This window comes from Natrix helvetica (genome assembly GCF_964273705.1).
Source record: "Natrix helvetica genome assembly, chromosome: 9".
NCBI classification, from domain to species: domain Eukaryota; kingdom Metazoa; phylum Chordata; class Lepidosauria; order Squamata; family Natricidae; genus Natrix; species Natrix helvetica.
In genome coordinates this window covers 18,888,339-18,910,158 of record NC_138560.1, presented here as the reverse complement: position 1 = coordinate 18,910,158, position 21,820 = coordinate 18,888,339, and the positions used below count along the sequence as shown (strand labels likewise).

Below are 21,820 nucleotides of genomic sequence, written 5' to 3'. Positions count from 1 at the left end.
GATCATGGTTGTCCCAAAGGTGCTTTTTTCAAGAGGCAACTGGACTTTCTTGTTTTTCTTTGAAGACGTTTCACTTCTCATCCAAGAAGCTTCTTCAGCTCTGACTGGATGGTGGGGAAAGGAAGGACTTACTGTCCTTTTTTGGAGTATAAGATGCACTCCCCCCCCCTTAAAAAGGCTGAAAATTTGGGTGCGTCTTACACTCCAAATGTAGCTTTTTTGAAGCTTTTTTCCAGCCCTAATGAGGCGCTAACTTCCATGCTCTGCCTGCTTTTGCTGCTCCCTCCGATGATCAGCTGTGTTTTAGAAGCTGTTTTTCAGCCCTAACGAGGCGCTAGCAAGTGAAGCCATCTTCCGGGCTTCCCCTGCTATTTTCATTGCTTCCCTCTCCAATGATCAGCTGTGCTTTAGAAGCTGTTTTTCATCCCCAACCAGGGGATAAAAAGTGTGTGTTTGTGCGTGCGCGCAAAACCAACAAACCTATGTGCTGAAGCTGACCAGACTAATCAGACCACGCTAGTCAGATGAATATGTGGTAGGCAGAACTCCCCCCCCCCCCATTTTCCTCCCCAAAACCTAAGGTGCGTCTTAAACGCCAAAAAATATGGTATATTCCTTGCAGACATTTGCATCCTTCCAGAGAGTCCTTGAGGCCACTTGGAAGTTTATCTGTGCCCTCAGAGTCACTAGAGTAGTGCAAATGGGTGTCTTGGCTGCAGGATGTTTTCTGCCCTGCGTGTACCTTCACTAGGGATACTCTTTGATAGATAACTTTGAATCAGGCCATTTGTTTTAAACGAGGCTGTAGCACGGACACCTTCAAAGCTTTGTCTCCAAAACACATCCTGAATGCAGGTGTCCACCTTGATCGGAGAATTCTCTGAAAACTCCTCTGTGAATCCCTTATGCCACCAGGTTTGAAATTTTGGGTTTAGACAACTTAGAATTACGCGTCCTTCAGTCTGACCTGAGTGTAGCACACAAAATTATCTGCTACAATGTCCTACCTGTCAACGACTACTTCAGCTTCAACCTCAATAATACAGGGGCAAACAATAGATACAAATTTAAAGTAAACTGCTCCAAACTTGATTGCAGAAAAATACGACTTCAGCAACAGAGTGGTCAACGCCTGGAATGCTCTACCTGACTGTGGTTTCATCCCCAAACCCCCATAGCTTTAACCTTAGACTGTCTACTGTTGACCTCACCCCCGTTCCTAAGAGGTCTGTAAAGGGGACGTGCATAAGCGCACCAATGTGCCTACCATCCCTGTCCTAACAACCCCTTTTATTGGTATCCATTTCATGTATTCAGAATCATGTTTATACTTATATATGTTGTCTAATACATGCTTGACAAGTAAATAAATAAACTAAATAAAAAATAAAGTAGTCGAGGAAAGGTAAGAGATGCTAAACAAATGATGCCATCGTCTCTCTGACTCTTATTTTTCTCAACTTCGGAAGATTTCTTGGCGATCTGGCTCTTGAAAATATCTCCCCTTCCAAAACTCAAGAGCTCACTCTGCTGCCTTTGGAAACCTTTGGCTCAAAGGACGGGTGTGAAGAAAATCCCCCGTTGCGTTTGGAGGCTTAAAAAATGGATATGTCAGAGGCATAATTCTCTGGCTTGGAGTCCTGCCAGAGGCAGTAACTCTTCAACGTGGTGCTTCTTGAAACGTCAGTGGAAGGCTTGTTTGGTCAAGTGCTTATGAGGAATCTTGATGGTTTATGATGCTTCATAAGACGAGCTAAAGGGCCCACTTGTGTAAAATTAAAAGGCTTTCCATAAACACCGTTTTCCCCTCAAACAACATTTTCCGAAGCAGGGCTTCAAACAAGGGTCTGTGTGAAGCAAAGGAGGGATTATTTTCTGACAGGTTTAATGACACAGAACACCAAAAAGTGCTGCGGACTAATTGAACTGCAATCGCCATTAGCAAAAAAATTAAAGACTCTGGTCCTTTCCTGCTTGGGAGGGGAGGAGGGAAGGGAGCAAGTTCTCCAGGAACTGGATTGGAATTTCCTGACTTGCTTTTCCTTGAAATAGCAGTGAGGTGGAGACAGAATATGAGAGAGGGGGGGAGAGAGAGGGAGGGAGGGAGGGACAGAGAGAGAGAGAGAGAAAGAGAGAGAGAGAGAGAGAGAGAGAGAGAGAGAGAGAGAACAGGAGGGAAGGTCAAGAGCACAAAAGGAAAATTTGAGTTGGGGTGGAATGCAGTGGGAAAAAACTCTACAACAGGGTGTCAAACTCGTGGCCCTGGGCCGGATGCATCATGCACTGGCCACGCCCGATTTAGCGAAGGGGGGAAAAGTTCTGATACATCATGTGATGACACCGTGAGGATGCTAGTTTGACATCCCTGCTCTACAAGAAAGGGATTTGAACATTGCCTGAGTTTGGCAGGTCCTTAAATGGGTGTATGTAATGTGTCGTTTCTGTTATGTTAGGTTAAATCTGAGAACAAGACTTTTCCCCGTCTCTGGATTTTCAGTACTTATGACTCAAATCATCCAGGAAAGCATAAAATAGAATAGAATAACAGAGTTGGAAGGGACCTTGAAGGTCTTCTAGTCCAACCCCCTGCTTAGGCAGAAAACTACATCACTTCAGATAAATGGATATCCAACATCTTCTTCAAAACGTCCAGTGTTGGAGCATTCACAACTTCTGGAGGCATGTTGTTTCATTGCTTAATTATTCTACCTGTCAGGAAATTTCTCCTCAGTTCTAAGTTGCTTCTCTCCTTGATTAGTTTCCACCCATCGCTTCTTGTCCTGCCCTCAGGTGCTTTGGAGAATAGCTTGATTCCCTCTTCTTTGTGGCAACCCCTGAGATATTGGAAGACTGCTATCACGTCTCCCCTGGTCCTTCTTTTCATTAAACTAGACATACCCAGTTCCTGCAACCGTTCTTCATATGTTTTAGCCTCCAGTCCCCTAATCCTTTTTGTTGCTCTTCTCTGCACTCTTTCTAGAGTCGCAACATCTTTTTTTTTTACATAAAATCTTTTTTACATTTCAAGGAGATCAAATCGGTCAGTCTTAAAGGACATCAACCTCAATTGTCCTTTGGAAGGCCAGATACAACCTTGCATTAAGGGATTACAGAGTCATAAAAAGGGAGGTTTTTATGTTCACTTAATGACCACAACAACAAAAAAGGCTGTAAAATAAGGCTTGACTCAAATGTCTAATTTAGTGTTGGAAATTTCAATCCCAATTGCAGTTATAAGTCAAAGACTTCCTGTAGTACAGGGGTGTCCAAACTTGGGAACTTTAAGACTTGTGGACTTCAACTCCCAGAATTCCCCAGCCAGCGGCTGGGGAATTCTGGGAGTTGAAGTCCACAAGTCTTAAAGTTCCCAAGTTTGGACACCCCTGCTGTAGTAGAATCAATTTTCCAAGCTTCCATAGGACCTATCCTCTTGGTCAACATCAGACGAAGCAAATGCTGGCACGAGACAGAAAGCAAGTAGAACAGAGGATGGAAATCTCAATGATTTCTTAGCTGGGTTGTTTGCTTGCAGATATTTTGTTACCTGGCCAGGTAATGAAATGCCTGTAAGCAAACAGCCAAGCACAGAGAGCCCTGTGAAGGATGAAGGATGCCTGAAGAAATTCAGCGACCTCTATTTTTTTTTCACGAAACATCAAAATCCATTTTTCCATATTAATTTATTTTTCAGGAAAGCTGTGTACGATACAGTCCTGAAACTGTCTTCTTCAGCTTAGCATTCTCCACAAATCCTGGACTACAGATAGACTCGGGGACAATGGAGATGTGGCTTTGCAAATCTGGAAAGCATCAGCAGCTCTGAAAAGATAGATGCCTTGAACCACTCGGTCTTTGGACAAGTCAAAATGACCCCTCAGAGGAGAAGTCTATCTCAAGACCATTCTGGGTCTGAAGAAATGACCAACTGCTTAGGACAAAGGAGATCATGCTGAACTTCCTGAGTAGCACCAATTCTCTTACACATCTGTCCACACCTGGCAAGAAAGAGAGAGGTTGTACTTCTCTACAGTAATCACTTGGGTGGAATCTACCTGCAGAGTAGATTTCTCATCTACTCTACACCCCCATCAGTCTGTTACCACTTACTGTATTTTTCAGATTATAAAATGCACTGGAGTATAAGACGGACCATGATTTTGAAGAGGTAATTTTTTTAAAAGGGTTTTGCACTCTGCAGGTCTCCCAAATCCTCTGCACGCCTCGTTTTTTGCCCAAAAGGGGGGGGGCATGCAGAGGCTTTGGGAGGCTTGTAGAGTGCTCCTGGAGGCTGGGGGAGAGCAAAAATGAGCAAAAACAATCCGGTTTCTTGCTCGTTTTTGCCCTCCCCAGCCCCCAGGAGCACTTTGCAAGCCTCCCAAACCTTCTGCATGTCCATTTTTGGAAAGGGGGCAGGATTTCAGTAGGCCAAAAATGCTGTATTCAGTGTATAAGATGCACGTAGATTTTCACTCTCTTTTTTGGGGGAAAAAGGTGTCTTTTATACTCTGAAAAATACGGATACATTATCTCTCTGGCAGGCAAAAGCCTTCAGTTCAGCTGGACAGAGAGGCCATTCCTTGGTCACAGCACTTTATTTTTCTCCTTTTCTTTTTTTAAAATATTTTATTTAACAAAATGACAGAGTTGGAAGGGACTTTGGAGGTCTTCTAGTCCAACCCTTTGCGCAAGCAGAGAACCCTACACCATTTCAGACAAATGATTGTTCAATCTCTTCTTAAAAACTTCCAGTGTTGGAGCACTTACAACTTTTAGAGACAAATCATTGCACTGATTCATTGTTCTCACGGTCAGGAAATTTCTCCTTAGTTCTATGTTGGTGCTCTCAATACTAAAGCATTTCTCTCAACACTGGAGCAAATGTGGAGCTCTCTTGAGTTTGGTTGTTTGCAGATGTTTCATTGCCCAACTAGGCAACAGCATCAAGGCTGCGCACTGAGGCTGAGCACTGATGAAGTTACCTAGGTGGGTAACGAAATGCCTGCAGGCCAGCAACCAAGCTCAGAGAGCACCAAGGACTCCATAATCCCTGAGCTAATATATGCTCTGCTATTGGTATTAAAGCAAATATCCATCTATTCCTCCCTCCATCCAAAGTGATGGGAAAGGGAGCAACCTACCGAGAGAGCTGACAGCCCACCATCATCAGGTCAAGCCAGGTGAAAGAAATTTAAACGGCTGATTCAAGCTCTTCCCAAAATCGATCGGACCACTCTCTGTACTTCTTTAATATATATGTAGCAAAAAAATAATGATCTATTTCTACAGCTGAGATATTTTAATATCCACTTCTTGGCTCTATTTAAACAAAACCCCATTAAACAATCTTTTCTAAAAACAAGAATTCCTTTCCCAACTCCAGTGGAGATCCAACCAAGTAAGGCCTCCGCAAGGAGGGAATGGCACTGAATCTGACTTGCTGCTCCATGAAATAGAGCTTGTACAAGAACTGGCCAGCTTTTCAAAAACAATCCAGCCTGGCTTTCCAACCTGGCCAAATGCAGTAGAGATGCTACTCCTCTTCCTTCTTCCACAGAAGAGTTTGCAAGAATTTAAACAGCTGCATATTCTTTTGCTTTGCAGCACCCATGCTGGGATTTGTATTGAATTGAGTTTGTCTAGTATAGTGAAGACTCCTTCACTATACTAGGTGCTGCGAGACTCCTGCGAGTCCCTTGGATGCACTAATGGAAGGAAGGAAGGAAATATGAAAGAAAATCAAAAGGGAAGGAAGCAAAAGTGAAAGACAGCTAATGATGGGAATTATAGTCCATTATACCTAGAGGTTTTCCCAGTTGCAATGAATGGCTTTGAAAATTGGACCATAAGGAAGGCTGAGCACCAGAAACCGGAGGCCTTTGAACTCTGGTGGCTGGAGAAGACTCCTGCGAGTCCCTTGGACTGCAAGGCCATCCAACCGGTTAATCCTAGAAGAGATCAACTCTGACTGCTCTTTAGAAGGCCAGATCCTGAAGATGAAACTCAAATCCTTTGGCCACCTAATGAGAAGGAAGGACTCACTGGAGAAGAGCTGGGAATGACTGGGGGCAAAAGAAGCAGAGAATGAGGTGGCTGGATGGAGTCACCGAAGCATTAGGCGTGAGCTTAAATGGACTCCAGAGGATGGTAGAGGACAGGAAGGCCTGGAGGAACATTATCATGATGGGTCGGACACAACTTCACAACTAACAACAACAGGTATAGTGAAAAGAAGGACTAGGGATGACACGATAGCAAGGTTCCAATATCTGAGGGGCTGCCACAAAAAGAGGGGGATTACCTTATTTTCCAAAGCACCAGAAGACACGGTGAAAAAAATAATGGAGGGAAACTAATGAAGGAAAGATACAACTTAGAATTAAGAAATTTCCTAAGAGTGAGAGCAATTAATCAGTGGAACGGCTTGCCTTCAGAAGTTGTGAATGCTCCAACACTGGAGGTTTTTAAGAAGAGATTGGACAGCCATTTGTGGGAAATGATATAGGGTCTCCTGCTTGAGCAGGGGGTTGGAACAGAAGACTTCCAAGGTCTCTTCCAACTCTGGTATTCTGTTATTCTGGGAAACCACTCTCACTGTTGGCACCCATGGAAACAGGATGCTGGGTTAGATGGGCTACTTTTATTTTTTTGCCTGATCCAAGAGAGGATTTTTTTATTCCCTGAATTGCTATGGCAAGATATCCACTTGGAAGGGGCACAGTTTTGAGACAGGCCAGATCAGAAAACCGGCAGAGCAAGGATTACAGTCTTGCCTATTGTAGGATATAATTTATTGATTAGGTTTTTAAGGTCAAAGGTAAAGGTTCCCCTTGCACATATGTGCTAGTCATTCCCAACTCTAGGGGTCGGTGCTCATCTCCCTTTCAAAGCCAAAGAGCCAGCGTTGTCCGAAGACGTCTCCGTGGCCATGTTGCCGGCATGACTCAGCACCGAAGGCGCACGGAACGCTGTTACCTTCCCACCAAAGGTGGTTCCTATTTTTCTACTTGCATTTTCTATGTGCTTTCAAACTGCTTGGTTGGCAGAAGCTGGGACAAGTAACGGGAGCTCACTCCATTACACGGTGCTCAGGATTCAAACTGCCGAACTGCCAACCTTTCTGATTGACAAGCTCAGCGTCTTAGCCATTGAGCCACTGCATTCCACTATTAGATTTTTATTCCACCTTTATTACTTTATAAACAACTCGTGAACATGCATAATATACCTTTATCCTCCCGTTTTTCCCACCACGACAACCCTGTGAGGCAGGTTGGGTTGAAAGAGCATGAATGGCCCAATGTCACCCAGCTGGCTTTCTGGACAGGATTAGAATAATTTAAATGGAGTGGACTGTATAAGTAGATAGAGAATAGAAGCCAAAACAAGAAATGAAAGTTTTAAAAACTATTGATCATATGATGAAGAAAAATGTATTTATGTAAAATCTGATTATATGTATTATACTATTATATTACAATATGATGATTACATTTGTATTAGAATTGTTAAAAACTACAAGAAGGCAATAACTGAGCAGTAAACTGCAAAAGCAGAATATACATGCTGATACGGGAAGCTGCAAAATTATATCATATTGTTATGTTGTTTGTGATTTTATCTGTTTTGTATTTGTGTTTTGTATTTTTTCTTTTTTTTCTGTTCTTTTTTTATTTGTGGTTTTTAAACTTGAAAATGTTCCATAAAAACTATTTTTTTTAAAAAAAAGAATAACAGAAATGTTATTTATGGGATATAACAACATAAATGTTCTTTCATGGAGTACAACAACAGAAGTGTTATTTTACAGGGCAGGGGGTCCCCAAGCTTGGCGACTTTAAGATTTATGGAACCTCAACTCCCAGAATTCCCCAGCCAGGATGCTGTTTAGCTTGCCTGCCAAACCCGAACATGCTGAAATTATCATGGAAATCTGCATGGCAGGATCTCTTTCCCGGGGCTACTGGGCTTTGCCCGATGGGCCACTTCCTTCTTGTGGGAGCAGGGCTTTCCCATCTGCGGAAATGGGGGACTCAGCCAAAGACATCAACGCCAAGGCAACCTGGCAAAAGGTCAGATGGGAACCTGGCAACCGACTCGGTCTCTGGGACGCCAGGCCGTAGCTCTGTGGAAGTTCATGAAAGGAAGAGGTAGAAAGACAAGGTCCCTCTTGAGCCCTGGCAGTCTCCTGACATATCCCGGACCCCCAATAAATCCTCCTCAATTGACTCCAAATAAATAAGACTTGACTTTCATAGACTAACTTCCTGAGTAGCTTGGATTAGACACAAGAGCTTTAACCATCTATTCTCTCTCTCTCCTATGTGTGCTTGTGTGTGTGTGTGTGTGTGTGTGTGTGTGTGTGTGTGTGTCTGTCCGTGTGGTGTCAACCTACCCCAATTTAGGAAAGCAAAAGAGGGCAACTGCAGCTGCCAACAGCAAAGCAAAGTCTATTTTGGTCATGGAGATAGATAACCAAGGATAAAGTAGAAAGGGTAAAAGAATAAGAACTCGGAGTTCATTAAGCATCATGGTAGAATCAGATCCCACGGCCTCCTTCTTCTCTTTTTCTTTTTGCAGCTTTCTTTGGTTCAGTCATCTCCAAGGCTACAGTTTTCAACGCAGGGGTGCCCGAAGGGGATGCAACACATAGACTGTGGAATTTTGTGAAAAGAAAATATTATTATTTTTATAGAATAAAAGGCTAATTGGAAGGAAGGAAGGAAATATGAAAGAAAATCAAAAGGGAAGGAAGCAAAAGTGAAAGGCAGCTAATGATGGGAATTATAGTCCATTATACCTAGAGGTTTTCCCAGTTGCAATGAATGGCTTTGAAAGTTGGACCATAAGGAAGGCTGAGCACCAAAGAATGGAGGCCTTTGAACTCTGGTGCTGGAGGAGACTCCTGCGAGTCCCTTGGACTGCAAGGTGATCCAACCGGTCAGTCCTAGAGGAGATCAACCCTGACTGCTCTTTAGAAGGCCAGATCCTGAAGAGGAAACTTAAGTACTTTGGCCACCTAATGAGAAGGAAGGACTCACTGGAGAAGAGCCTAATGCTGGGAAAGATTGAGGGCAAAAGAAGAAAGGGACAGTAGAGAATGAGGTGGATAGGTGGAGTCACCAAAGTAGTAGGCATGAGCTAGCTTAAATGGACTCCAGAGGATGGTAGAGGACAGGCCTGGAGGAACATTGTCCATGGGGTCACGATGGGTCAGACACGGCTTCACAACTCACAACAACAACAAATACCTAGAAGACATAGGGAATGGTGATGGATGGATGGATGGAAGGATGGAAGGAAGGAAAATGAAAAAGAGAGGGAAATCCTAAAGTGAAGAATTATACGAATGACTTCCAGCCTTCTTTTCAACAGATAATTACAATCTTTTTATTCTTTCTCTCTCTTAGATATTATACATCCCACCAGCCCCTCATTTAATCCACATCTTTCTTGGTCCATAAATCATCCTTTCATCCCTTCCTTCTTTCACCAAATGTCTATATAAAGTTTCCAGTCTTTCAGAAAAGCCTTTATTGCTGTTTTCTTTGATCAAATAGATCAAGGTTGCCATTTCTGCAAATTCTGACATCTTCACCATCCATTTCTCCATCCTGGCAATTTCCTCATCATCTGGACTTTTTTTGCAGCACATCCTCTGGACACCCATTCAGCTTCAGTGGCTGAGTGAAAAGCCCCCCTGCCTGAACCAACTCCCTGGCTTACAGCTATCAGGTAGTCCTTGACTTATGACCACAAGTGAGCCCCAAAGTTCTCTTGCTAAGCACAACAGTTGTTAAATGAACGCTGTCCCATTTTACGACCTTTCTTGCCACAGTTGTTAAGTCAATCACTGCAGTTGTTAAATTAGTAACTTAGTTCTTAAGTGAACCTGGCTTCCTCATTGACTTTATTTGTCAGAAGTTCACAAAAGCGGATTAGTTGACCCCGGGATACTGCAACTGTCATTAGAGCCAAGATGGCGAGGTGGTTAGAGTACAGTACAGTAGGCTACTTCAGCTGATTGCTAGCTGCAGTTCAGCAGTTCAAATCTCACCAGCTCAAGGTTGACTCAGCCTTCCATCCTTCCGCGGTCAATAAAATGAGAACCCAGATTGTTGGGGGCAAAAGGCTGACTCTGTAAACTACTTAGAGAGGGCTGTAAAAGCACTATGAAGCGGTATATAAGTCTATTGCTAAGTGCTATTAATATGAGTCAGTTGCCAAGTGTTCGAATTTTGATTACTGTATTTTTCGGAGTATAAGACGCACATTTCCCCCCCAAAAAAGATGAAAATCTGGGTGCCTCTTATACATTGAATACAGCATTTTTGGCTTCCCGAAATCCCACCCCCTTTGTAAAAATTGACATGCAGAGGGTTTGGGAGGCTTGCAAAGTGCTTCTGGGGGCTGGGGAGGATAAAAACAAGCAAAAAATGGACTATTTTTGCTCGTTCTGCCTCCCTACCCCCCAGCCTTCAGGAGCACTCTACCAGCCTCCTTAAGTTCTGCATGCCCCCCCTTTTTTGCAAAAAACACGTGCAGAGGGTTTGGGAAGCCTGCAGAGTGCAAACCTTTTTTTTTTAAAAAAAATTACCTCTTCAAAATCATGATGTGTCTTATACTCCAGTGCGTCTTATAGTCCGAAAAATATGGTATGTGACCAAGGGGATGCTGCAATTGTTGTAAGTGTGAAAATGGGTCATAAGTCTTTTTTCAGTGACGCTGTAACTTCAAACAGTCACTAAGTGAATTGTTGTAAGTTGAGGATTACCTGTAGGTATGCTCATTATTTGAAACTGGCTCACCTGCTCTGATTTTTCCTTTTTGTTAACATTACTGTGTTTTTAAACTTTTTTTTTAAAAAGGGATATTTGAGGAATTGTGTACCATCCTCAATATCACAACTACTGCCACTTATATAGTTTGTAACCGACAAATGTTGCAAACAAAAGCGGCCATCATTCACATGTTTATCAATAAATTTTCCCAATAGCCACTGGCAGCTGCCTCGTAAAATGCTTCTGAATTGACTCATTTTCTTGATGTGCATTTAGCTGCTAAAAGTGACGTCCAAGGATAGAACTCTCTGCGATGCTGCAATGAAGTGATTTAATCTTTTTAAAAACTAGGTAAGTTCATAGTCCGTATGATCTCTTATATCAGTGATTGCATGTTGACTCAATCAGGTGCTGATTCCTAGGATTTCCTGCCTAATAGAAATTAGCATTGGTTTACAATTGCAATACATACAAGATACAATAGCAGAGTTGGAAGGGACCCCCTGCCTAGGCAGGAAACCCTATACTATTTCAGACAAATGGCTATACAACATCTTCTTAAAGACTTCCAGTGTTGGGGCATTCACAACTTGAAAATTAAATTACAATACACAACATTACGTATATTAACTGCAAGTAGAATCGTACTAGCACAGAACTGGAAACAGCCAGATATCCTCCCAGACCCGATTATAAGAAGGAAAATCTATCAATGTGCAGAGATGGATAGATTGTCTATGGAAATGAAGGAGAGGGAAGAAACCAACTATTAACAAATTTGGAATAGATGGTATTCCTGGCTTGAGAATAAACGTAAAACTTAAGGCATAAAGGGTAAATGAATAAATGTATAGAGAGTATTTAAATAAGGACATAACTTAGGATAATGATATAGAAATAGAACTTTTTGTAAATAGGATTGTTAAAAAAATATGGACACCAATATGGAAAAGCTGTAACAAGTATAAATATGTGTTTTGTCTTTTAAATGTTGGAAAATGTAATAAATATTATTTCATAAAAGAAAAAAAAGAAATTAGCATTGGTTATCTATGATTTCTTTATTATCTTCCAATCAACAATCGTGTGTTTACTTTTTTTAAAAAGATCAGCAAGATGAAACAAACACCCCATAGGCTCATATAACAAGACAAACAACAAAAAAGCCTATTTCACTAGTTGCAACTGAAATTTACATGACTTTGGGGGATATTCTGTTGCCTCTGTGCTGAATCTAAGGTGGTTTATCTCCCAGTCGTTAAATGTAATTAAATCATGGCTCTCTCCTTCTCTCCCCTTCAAAAAGTAAGCATGAAATAAAATTTAATACAGAAATGCAGGGCCTCCCCAGCCGTACAATAACAATACAACTATTCTGCTGAAACACAGAGCTGGAACACAAGGGGAGATGTGGAAAATTAAAGAGTGAAGAAAATTAACCAAGGGTCAAATGTCTTGGCAACCTTTCCTTGAAACAATGAAGATTTAAGAGGCTAAAAGATTGCAGCAAATTTACTACCTTATAACACAGATTCTCTTGTTCTTACAAAGTCTCAAAGCTGCCTCAAATCAGACCTTCAGACAAAACACACAAAGCAAATCTCATCCCAATGGAAAGGATAAATAACACAAAGGCACTAATCGGCTATATTCCACAACAGGCCTTAACCAGGGCAGCTCAATGCACAGCTGTTGTATTCATACGTCTCCACATTTTGATTCACGTGTAAACTTTCGGTATTTGTGTGTCTTAGGTCATTTTCACATCACCATTGTTCCCAGTTCCCTTTTTCGTCCCCAAAACTCTCTGAAAGGACCACAGATCATCTTTACTTCTGCTGACTTTGAAATGCCGAGAAATGCAGAAACCCCCATGGACCATTGAATAGAATAGAATGAAATGGAATGGGAATGGAAATAGGAATAGGAATACGAATGGCATGGCATGGCCTGGCATGGAATAGGAATAGGAATAGGAGTAGGAATGGCATGGCATGGCATGGCATGGCATGGCCTGGCATGGAATAGGAATAGGAGTAGGAATGACATGGCATGGGACAGGACGAGATGGGACGGCACAGAACAGAATAGAATAGAATTCTTTATTGGCCAAGTGTGATTGGACACATAAGGAATTTGTCTTTGGTGCATATGCTCTCAGTGTACATTAGAAGACAAGATACATTCATCAAGAATCATAAGATACAACACTTAATGATAGTCATAGGGGACAAATAAGCAATTAGGAAACAATCAATATCGATATAAATCATAAGGATATAAGCAACAAAGTTACAGTCATGCAGTCATCAGTGGGAGGGGATGGGTGATAGGAATGATGAGAAGACTAATAGTAATGCAGCCTTAGTGAACAGTTTGGTTGGAATGCAATAAACAAACATCCAATCAGTGTCCTACTTTCTGAACTACCGTAGATCCGGTAGCAACAAAAATCTTCCCATTGCCCTTCACAGAAAAAGAAAGAAAACAAAGTTATTGGCACCTAGCCCATTCTCATGTTTTGTTTGGGTTGGGTATGTTGCATTTTCTGTCGACCAGACAAATCTGAGGCCCAAGGCCCCCTCCCTTCCTGGAGCTGCCTCACAAACAGGCACTGTAACTGGGAAGGTTTGGATCTATCAGAAATCTAACTGCCTGCAAAGAGAACCAGGTCGTCTCCTCACCAAAGTGGTACCTATCTATCTACTTGCATAGAACATGCTTTCGAACTGTTAGGTGGACAGAAGCTGAGGCGGGTGACAGGAGCTTACACTCTCATGCAGAGCTAGGACTCAAACCTCCGGAGCTGGATATTTGATAACCATTTGTCTGAAGTGGTGTAGGTTTTCCTGCCTAAGCAGGGGATTGGACTAGAAAACCTCCAAGGTCCCTTCCAACTCTGCTATTCTAAATTCTAAATTTTGTAGCTGAGCTCCTCTCTTGCATCATTAAGCAGCTGAGCCCCTGCGTCTCTTCAAAATCAACTGGTACAGAGCCAAAAAAGAAAAAAAAGAAAAAAAGAAAGAAAAACCTAACCAAACCAACAAACTTCAGTTTTTGGTAGGTAGGATTTGTCCCAAGTCTGAATTGGCATAAAGAACCATACAAAATGACCCCTAGAGCCCTGTTTCTCATCCTTGGCAACATTAGTATATGTGGACTTCCATTACCCAGAATTGAGAGTTGGCTGGTCAATTCTGGAACTTGGAGTCCACGTACGTTAAAATTGCCAAGGTTGAGAAAGACCACCTCAGAGCATTTTGTCCCAGAAAGACTAAACTGAGAATGTTTTCTAAGGACACTCCAGTAGTGGGTTGCTCCCGGTTCGGCCCGGTTTGGCCAAACTGGTAGTGGAATTGTGGCCTGGGTCACAGAACCAGCAGCAACTCAGGCTTGCCATGCCCCTGAACTGGTTCCCCGATCTCTTATGTCGTTGCCGGCATGTTTCTGCGCATGCACAAAACAATATTTAGTCAACTGTGCATGTGCCAGCAACATATGGTGGGCACACATGTGAGTGAAACAAACCAGTACCGACCAGTATAAGAACCACTCCTGGGACACCCCCAATACTCCCAAGTTATACTTTAAGACATCTGGGTCAATCTCTCTCCTAGTGGCTAAAAGTAAAATAAACATATCAGTTTCTGCAAAAGCCGAGTCGTCTTTCTCTTCAAAAAGAGCTAAGAGCTAAGCCTTTCTGTTTAATATCCCTATGCTGGCCACCAAGAAAGGAGAAATTATGTTTTCCAGCAAAGAAGCCAAAAGCCTTTTTGCATTTTACCTTTCCTCTGCCAATCCCAGTAAATTGGTGCTGACAAAAATTGCTCTTCAGAGAATGAATTCCTGCAGCTCTTCCAAACAGGGCTAGCAATTTAATGATGTTATTATCCTCCTTAATAATGGAGGGAGGACGAAGGAGGAGGAGAAACAGAGAAGAGTTATAAGCAATGACCAGATCTGAAGCTCCCATAAAATTCCCAGAATTAAAAAGGGCTATTATACAAAGGACTTGGATGACCACAAGAAAAAGCAGGGCTGTTATTAAAGCTCCATCCATTCCCATTAATCTTGCAAGACTTCATTAAAGGACAGCTGGATGAAGTACTTTACTTTATTGTCCTCCACACAACTTCAATCAATACATATATACATATAGTAAAGGTAAAGGTTCCCCTTGCACATATGTGCTAGTAGTTCCCGACTCTAGGGGGCAGTGCGCATCTCCGTTTCAAAGCTGAAGAGCCAGCACTGTCTGAAGACGTCTCCGTGGCCATGTGACTGGCATGACTAAATGCCAAAGGCTCACAGAACGCTGTTACCTTCCCACCAAAGGTGGTCCCTATTTTTCTACTTGCATTTTTACATGCTTTCCAACTGCTAGGTTGGCAGAAGCTGGGACAAGTCACAGGAGCTCACTCCGTTACACAGCACTAGGGATTCGAACCACTAAACTGCCGACCTTCTGATTGACAAGCTCGGTGTCTTAGCCACTGAGCTACCACATCCCATACATATACACATACACACACACCAGAGGATACACTAGTTCGGGTGAAGCAGTAGTGGAAATTGGGACTGGGTCACTGAACCGGTAGGGACAGCAGGCTGGCCACGCCCCCGAACCAGTCCCCCAGTCGCCCATGCCTTTGCCAGAATGTTTTTTTAGCCATTTCTTAATATGCTGCGCATGCGCATGCGCAGAACAGTTTACAGGCAACTTTAAAGTTTCCCAAAGTGTGTGTGAAGCAAACCGGCAGCAACCCACCCGATACACACACACACAAACCACCACCACCACCACAACAAAACCAGAAACTGACTTTATACAACTTCCACGTCAATCGATTTCAAATGCCTTTCATTAATTTACTCCCCAGGGAGTTAGCAATTTCCTCCTGCATTCTGGAAACAAGGTTTGACATGGCTCTCAGAGCTACTTCCAACCCTTTTTTGGGTTCACACAGGTTTGGAGTCCTAACCTGCAGATGTCCAATGTCTCCTCTGATCAAGAATCACCTCAGCTCAGGTGACATTTCCCTAGCAAGCCCGGTTTTCGATAGCCGTGCAATGAAGATGTACAAGTCCAAGATTTTGCATTCCCTCAACCGTAGCTTTTATCCTACAAGTTGAGTTCCCCTCCTCTTCTGCCAACATCAAGTCTCTTTCCCTCACTTCTACCCTCAGGCATGTAGGATATTGACCCAAATCAGGCTCCCTCGAATTATAACACTCCTCCTCCTGACGGTTCTTCAGTGGACAAGGAAATTGAAGGAAATTCCATGATCACTTTGGATTCCCACCCACCCCACCCCCGGAATAATATCTTGGAAGAGAAAGTGTGGTTTTTATTTTTGCCTTCCTCTTTATCAAGGCACAAAGAAACACAACTTCCTAAACAATCCTGAAGCTCCCCTTTCACTCACCTGCCTGTCTTTCAAATGCCTGTTCCTTCAAGTTCCAGTGTCTCTTCCACTTTTCTTTCCGAAAGTCCTGAGCTCAGCCTGAACACTCTCAATTGTGTTTTGCCAAAGTGTGACGTACACACCCACTTACACATCCCTTCTAAAGCATCCACGGGACCCATCCCAAGACCAAGGGGTCAATTTATGCCTTTCCTGAGGCTCTCTAGAAGCGAATGAGGGCAGCATGAACCATTCACTTCACCTTTTTCGTTTCGCCATACGGACTGTGGCGGATTCACGGTTTTTCGCCTCACCCTGAGACGAGTTTCCTTCACGTGCTTTGCATGTCGAGCCAGCCAGAACCATTCACAGGGACTGGAGCGAGGAACGGCAGTTGGAAAGCGATGAATGAAATGTCTAATCTCCGAACACTCGGTTTTCTTGCCAGTACACAAAAACTACTTGTAAACTTTTTAATCCCAGTCAAAGAGCTGTATACAGAAGTGCAGAAAAGCCAAAATGGGATTCTAGCCACAGAAAGAAGTCACTATTTTGTTTTGTTGTTTTTATTAAAGGAAGGAGCAAGTGTCTAGTCCTCATGGGTGCAGAAAAATCCTTCAATGATCGTGGCAACAGCTGGTAGAATACATAAGGCATTGCAAATTCATATTTAACCAAGCATTTATCTTGCATAAAATTCTCCAGTTACAAAGCCATTATTTTTCCAAGTCAGGCTTCTGAAAGGAGACGGGGATTGCATCGCAGAGTATTGAATAAACTAGTAAGGTAAAGGTTCCCTTTGCACATATGTGCTAGCCATTCCTGACTTTAGGGGGTGGGGCTCATCTCCGTTTCAAAGCAGAAGAGCCAGCGCTGTCCAAAGACGTCTCCGTGGTCATGTGGCCAGCCAAAGGTCCATGGAACGCTGTTACCTTCCCACCAAAGGTGGTCCCTATTTTTCTACTTGCATTTATACGTGCTTTCAAACTGCTAGGTTGGCAGAAGCTAGGGAAGTAATGGGAGCTCACTCCATTATGCGGTGCTAGGGATTCGAACCGCTGAATTACTGACCGTTCTGATCGACAAGCTCAGCATCTTAGCCACTGAGCCACTGTGTCCCTTTGAATAAACTAGTACAAACTTGATTTAATTCCATAGGCATTCACATTCAACTGTTCATTCAAGAACATTCATATTAAATGCAAGGGTCGGCAAACTTAAACACTCAAAGAGCCACAAAGATTCTAACTGGAAGCTCCCTGTTTAATTCTGGAGCCAACCAGAAGTCTCCTACCATAGAGTCTTCTCCTAGTGTGGCATCCTTTTTCCTCTGCCGACCGAAAGTCTGGTTCCCCCACCGTAGAGTCTCCTCCTGCGTGGCTTTCTTTTTCCTCTACCTGTCCTAACCAAAAGCCCTATCAATTGTGGAGCCAACTGGCGATAGGGAGCCACAGCAGAGGGATGAAAGAGCCACATGTGGCTCCAGAGCCGCGGGTTGCTCACCCCTGATTTATCCAATCAGGAATTCAATCATTCCCTCTGCCCACACACACCTGCCAGCGAAAACTACTATTTTGTAATAAACTTTTGGAGATCTCAGGGGTCTGGCCCAAGATTTTGGGGCGCTACATGCCATTCGAAAATAGGGCGCTTGGGGGTGGGGGAGCTATTTGACCCCATTGGGGAAAATATAGAGTCCTGCAGTCAGGTTGGACAAGTATATATTCAGCCCATTTCAATAAGAACAATGACTACATTTGGGGCAATCAGCAATCAGCCCACATCTACATTGTTATGCAGGGTCTCATAGTCACGTGATTATGATTTACATTTTTTTTTCAGGAAAACCAGCACTTACTTTCCAGTTTCCAGCAAAAAACACCCCCCCTCCCATAGCAAACAGTGGGTTCACTTAATGTCCACAGCATTTGCTTCGCCCATAGCATTCATTTAATGAGCACTGCAAAAAAGTCATAAAATAAGCCTTTTTTTGTATTGAGTGGACTAACAGCCACGACAACTTACGATCACAATTGTCTGCTTAATTATGGGCATAAATTGAGGACTGCCTGTAAGCTCTCTAGGACAGTGATGGTGAATCTTTTAGGCTCAGAGTGCCCAAACTGGAAATTGTGTGCGCACCAGACTGCTGAAATTAGAATCAGAATTATTTATTAGTCAGCGCACAACATACGTACAATGAGATTGGTTGAGCACACTCAGTGCACACCTCCCCGCAACATAATACAACTCACAGTGAAGACAGAAAATCCCTAACCCAATAAATCATATTAGATTTATTTATTAGATTTAGTTCTAGAGTCGATGAGAAGCATAGCCAAGGATGCAGGGGATGTTAATTTTACATCCGGTTCACCCAACCAGTAGTTCCAAGGACTGGCTGGCCACGCCCGCCCCACTCCACCCCTCCCCAGTCCTATTGCACCAGTGTGAACATGTTACACATTGCGCTGGCCCTGCAAGTCCATTGTACTACATGGTTAGGATGTTATTCGCATTCAGAAGTCTGACAGCCCACCAGTTGGCCGGCGCATAAGCATGCCTTGGAAACCTGACAACCAGCTGGCCGGTGCACATATGCACCATGGAAACCCGATGACCAGCTGGCTGAACTGGGGTGACAGTGCGCGTGCCCACAGAGAGGTCCATAGGTTCGCCATCACGGCTCTAGGAGATTCTTCCAGGTACCATGATTGCTTCTGTTTCTACTGCAGTTTGCATGAGGGGTTTACAGTGGTGCTTAGGCCTGAATTTGACTTACACACACTCACAAATATTTCTGAGAGCAACAATAACACTTTGAAGGGCCAGGAAAAATGGTCAAAATGCAGAGTAGTAGAAGCCAGGAGGAGGAGTGATTTAACCATTGCTACGACATGTCACAGACTGCCATCTCTCTGCCTTATGCCTGGCCTGGGAGAGAAAATGTACCTCACTGCAGGTAGTCCTCGACTTACGACCACAATTGAGTGCAGGATTTATGTCGCCAAGTGAGGCATTGGTTAAGTAAGTTTTGGCCCATTTTACGATGTTTATTGCCACGTCTGTTAAGTCAATCCCTGCAGTTGTTAAATTAAGAACACCGTTGTTGAATGAATCTGGCTTCCCCATCGACTTTGCTTGTCAGAACTTCACAAAAGAGGATCACAAGACCCCGGGACACTGCAAGCGTCAAAAGTATGAAACCAGTTGTCAAGCTTCGATGTAAATCGTGTGACCCTGGGGACAGGGCAACGGTCGTAAGTGCGAACAACGGTCATCCGTCACTTTTCTTTCAGTGTCGTTGTAACTCTGAATGGTCACTCAATAAACTGTTGTCAGTTGAGGACTAACTGTTACGCACAATGTAGCCTTTTGCTAGCGGTCTTTAAAACATAGGCTGGTTGGGAATCGGTCAGAGATGCTCCGATGTTGCACTGACTGGACTAGATGACCTCTAAGACCCCCCCTCCAACTCTATGACTCCGTAAGAGGCAGCAGTAGCAGTCATCTGGGATTGTTGTTTGCGTTTGCGTGAACTCGGATCCCCTGTGAGTCATTTTTCTTGACTGTTGGGGTTCAAGGGATGCCTCCATCAGGCAGTGAAGGCAGGCTGGCCTTCAGCACCCTGGAGAGCTCCAATACAACAAAACCTCCAATGCAACTGAGTCTTTTACCTGCTTTGGGCCAGGGTTTCTGTTCTTTGACTCCACCCTATTCAAAGAGAGCTTTATAGCAGGGGACTCCAACCTTGGCAACTTTAAGACTTATGGACTTCAACTCCCAGAACTCCTCAGCCAGCGAAGCTGACTGGCCCTGCCCCCATCTATTCTCTGCCTCTCGAGTCCCAATTGATCGGGAGGGAATGGGGATTTTGTAGTATCCTTCCCCTGCCACGCCCACCAAGCCAAGCCACGCCCACCAAGCCACACCACGCCCACAGAACCGGTAGTAAAAAATTTTGGTTCCCACTACTGAGGAGGCGTTATAGGAAAAGCAAGTAGCTTTGTGTCTCTTGACTGTTTCTTCCCATCATTAACTGCGCGTGACAATGTCTTCATCACTGTCAAGGTAACAAAAAGCCCTTGTTTTGTATAATTTATCCTGATCTTATTTTGATCCCTGCTACTGTATTGTGATGTCATTCTTAAACTGAGAAAGAAAGAAAAAAAATCTGACTGAGAGCCAGCTAGTTTTCTCCATGATTGAGCATGAAAGCATAAAACTCAACATCCATCCGTGACCTTGTACCGGGAAAATTGCACTCACCTGAAACCATTTGCCCTGGAGGAAGGTGCTCCAAACCGCAGTTCTCAAGACTCAGAACAAAGAAGGATACCAACCAGCAACTCTGTCTTGAGCTTAGTCTGATTAAAAACTGGCTGGGTTCCAAGCTCGTGAGATGCACAAGGAGCATTGCTACTTCCAGCACTTAGCAACATGGCCAATCCTTGCCCTGGTTCTTCCAAGTTGATCAATCGAACTAGAGACAAGTTTGGTTGAATAGGGGACTCTTTAAACAGTCTTGTTGCTTGAGGTGGAACTTATCTGGGACTCCTGATGGAAGTTTCAGAGATGGAATCACAGAGTTGGCTTGGAAGAGACACTAGAGCAGGGGTGTCAAACTGGATTTCCTCGAGGGCAAGATCAGCATTATTCTCCTCCTCCATGGGCCGGCTGGGGGTTGGGTGGGTTTGGAGATGATATGGACGCCTCCTGCAGCACCCACATATAAACCATTTTCAGCCTGGACATTTTGTTGTAGCATCCTGTTGGCCAAAATGGTGCACACGTGTCCCCCATGCCCTATTTGTAGCCCGGATGGCCTCCTGCAGCATCCTGCCAGCCAAAATGAGGTGCAAGGGGGCCTCATGCACCCCCCTGTGCCGGTGGTGCATTGCAGGGGGTACACCCTGGTATGGGTGTACCGGAGCCTGCCTGGAGCACCGGGCACCATTCCGGTACGGTGCTGCGGAGGGCCCACCCACCTGCCCGAGCACCTTACCTGTCATTTAAGCCTTTGGTGCTTCTACGCACACCCATGGCGAGTACGGCACCTGTGCGATGCTCTGCCAAGCAGCTGGAGCATCACGGAGGCTTGTGGAAGCATCGCAGGCAAGTACAACGCATGCGTGCACCCTGCACATCCATGTGGGTGATGCCGGGCCCGTTCCAACCGCACCAGTTGGAAAAGGTTCCGGAACCCAACTCTGCCCTGTGCCCTGTTTGGCTGCCAGAGGCACCGCAGGGCGATCTTCCCAGGATGGTCAGCACTTGAGTTTGACATCCTTGTCCTAAAGGTCATCAAGGCAATCCTCTGCTCTATTCTGCACTTTCTAGAGCCTCAACCTATTTTTTATAACCAAAACTGGATGCAGTATTCTAAGAAAGTAATAATTTTAAAAGATGTATTTCCCTTTCTGAAATAGAAAAACAATGCACAATATATATTGCAATGGGTCTAAATGGGACAGGCTGGATGATTTTGGTTTAAGATTTATTGGTCTTTTCAGACAGTGGGCTGGATTCAAAGTTTGTCGAAGTTGGGCCACTAAAACCAGTGAGATCTGTTGGACGCAGTCCTGTTGATTTCAAATGGGGAAAATCTATTTCAAGGGCTATCCTAAACGCAGTCAA

General features: G+C 43.8%; 1 protein-coding gene across 6 annotated transcripts in view; it reads right to left on the bottom strand.

Annotated features, from left to right (window-relative positions):
• COL8A2 (collagen type VIII alpha 2 chain) overlaps positions 1–21,820 on the bottom strand; it is a 249,830-nt gene that overhangs the window by 23,026 nt on the left and 204,984 nt on the right. Inside the window, exon 1 of one of the 6 annotated variants that reach the window (XM_081962036.1) lies at positions 16,205–16,233. The exons of 4 other annotated variants lie outside the window; for them this stretch is intronic. The gene's annotated coding sequence lies outside the window, so the exon portion shown is untranslated. Of the gene's footprint in view, positions 1–11,974; positions 12,076–16,204; positions 16,234–21,820 lie in introns of those variants that run through there. One more of the 6 variants, XM_081962035.1, reaches the window with a different exon arrangement.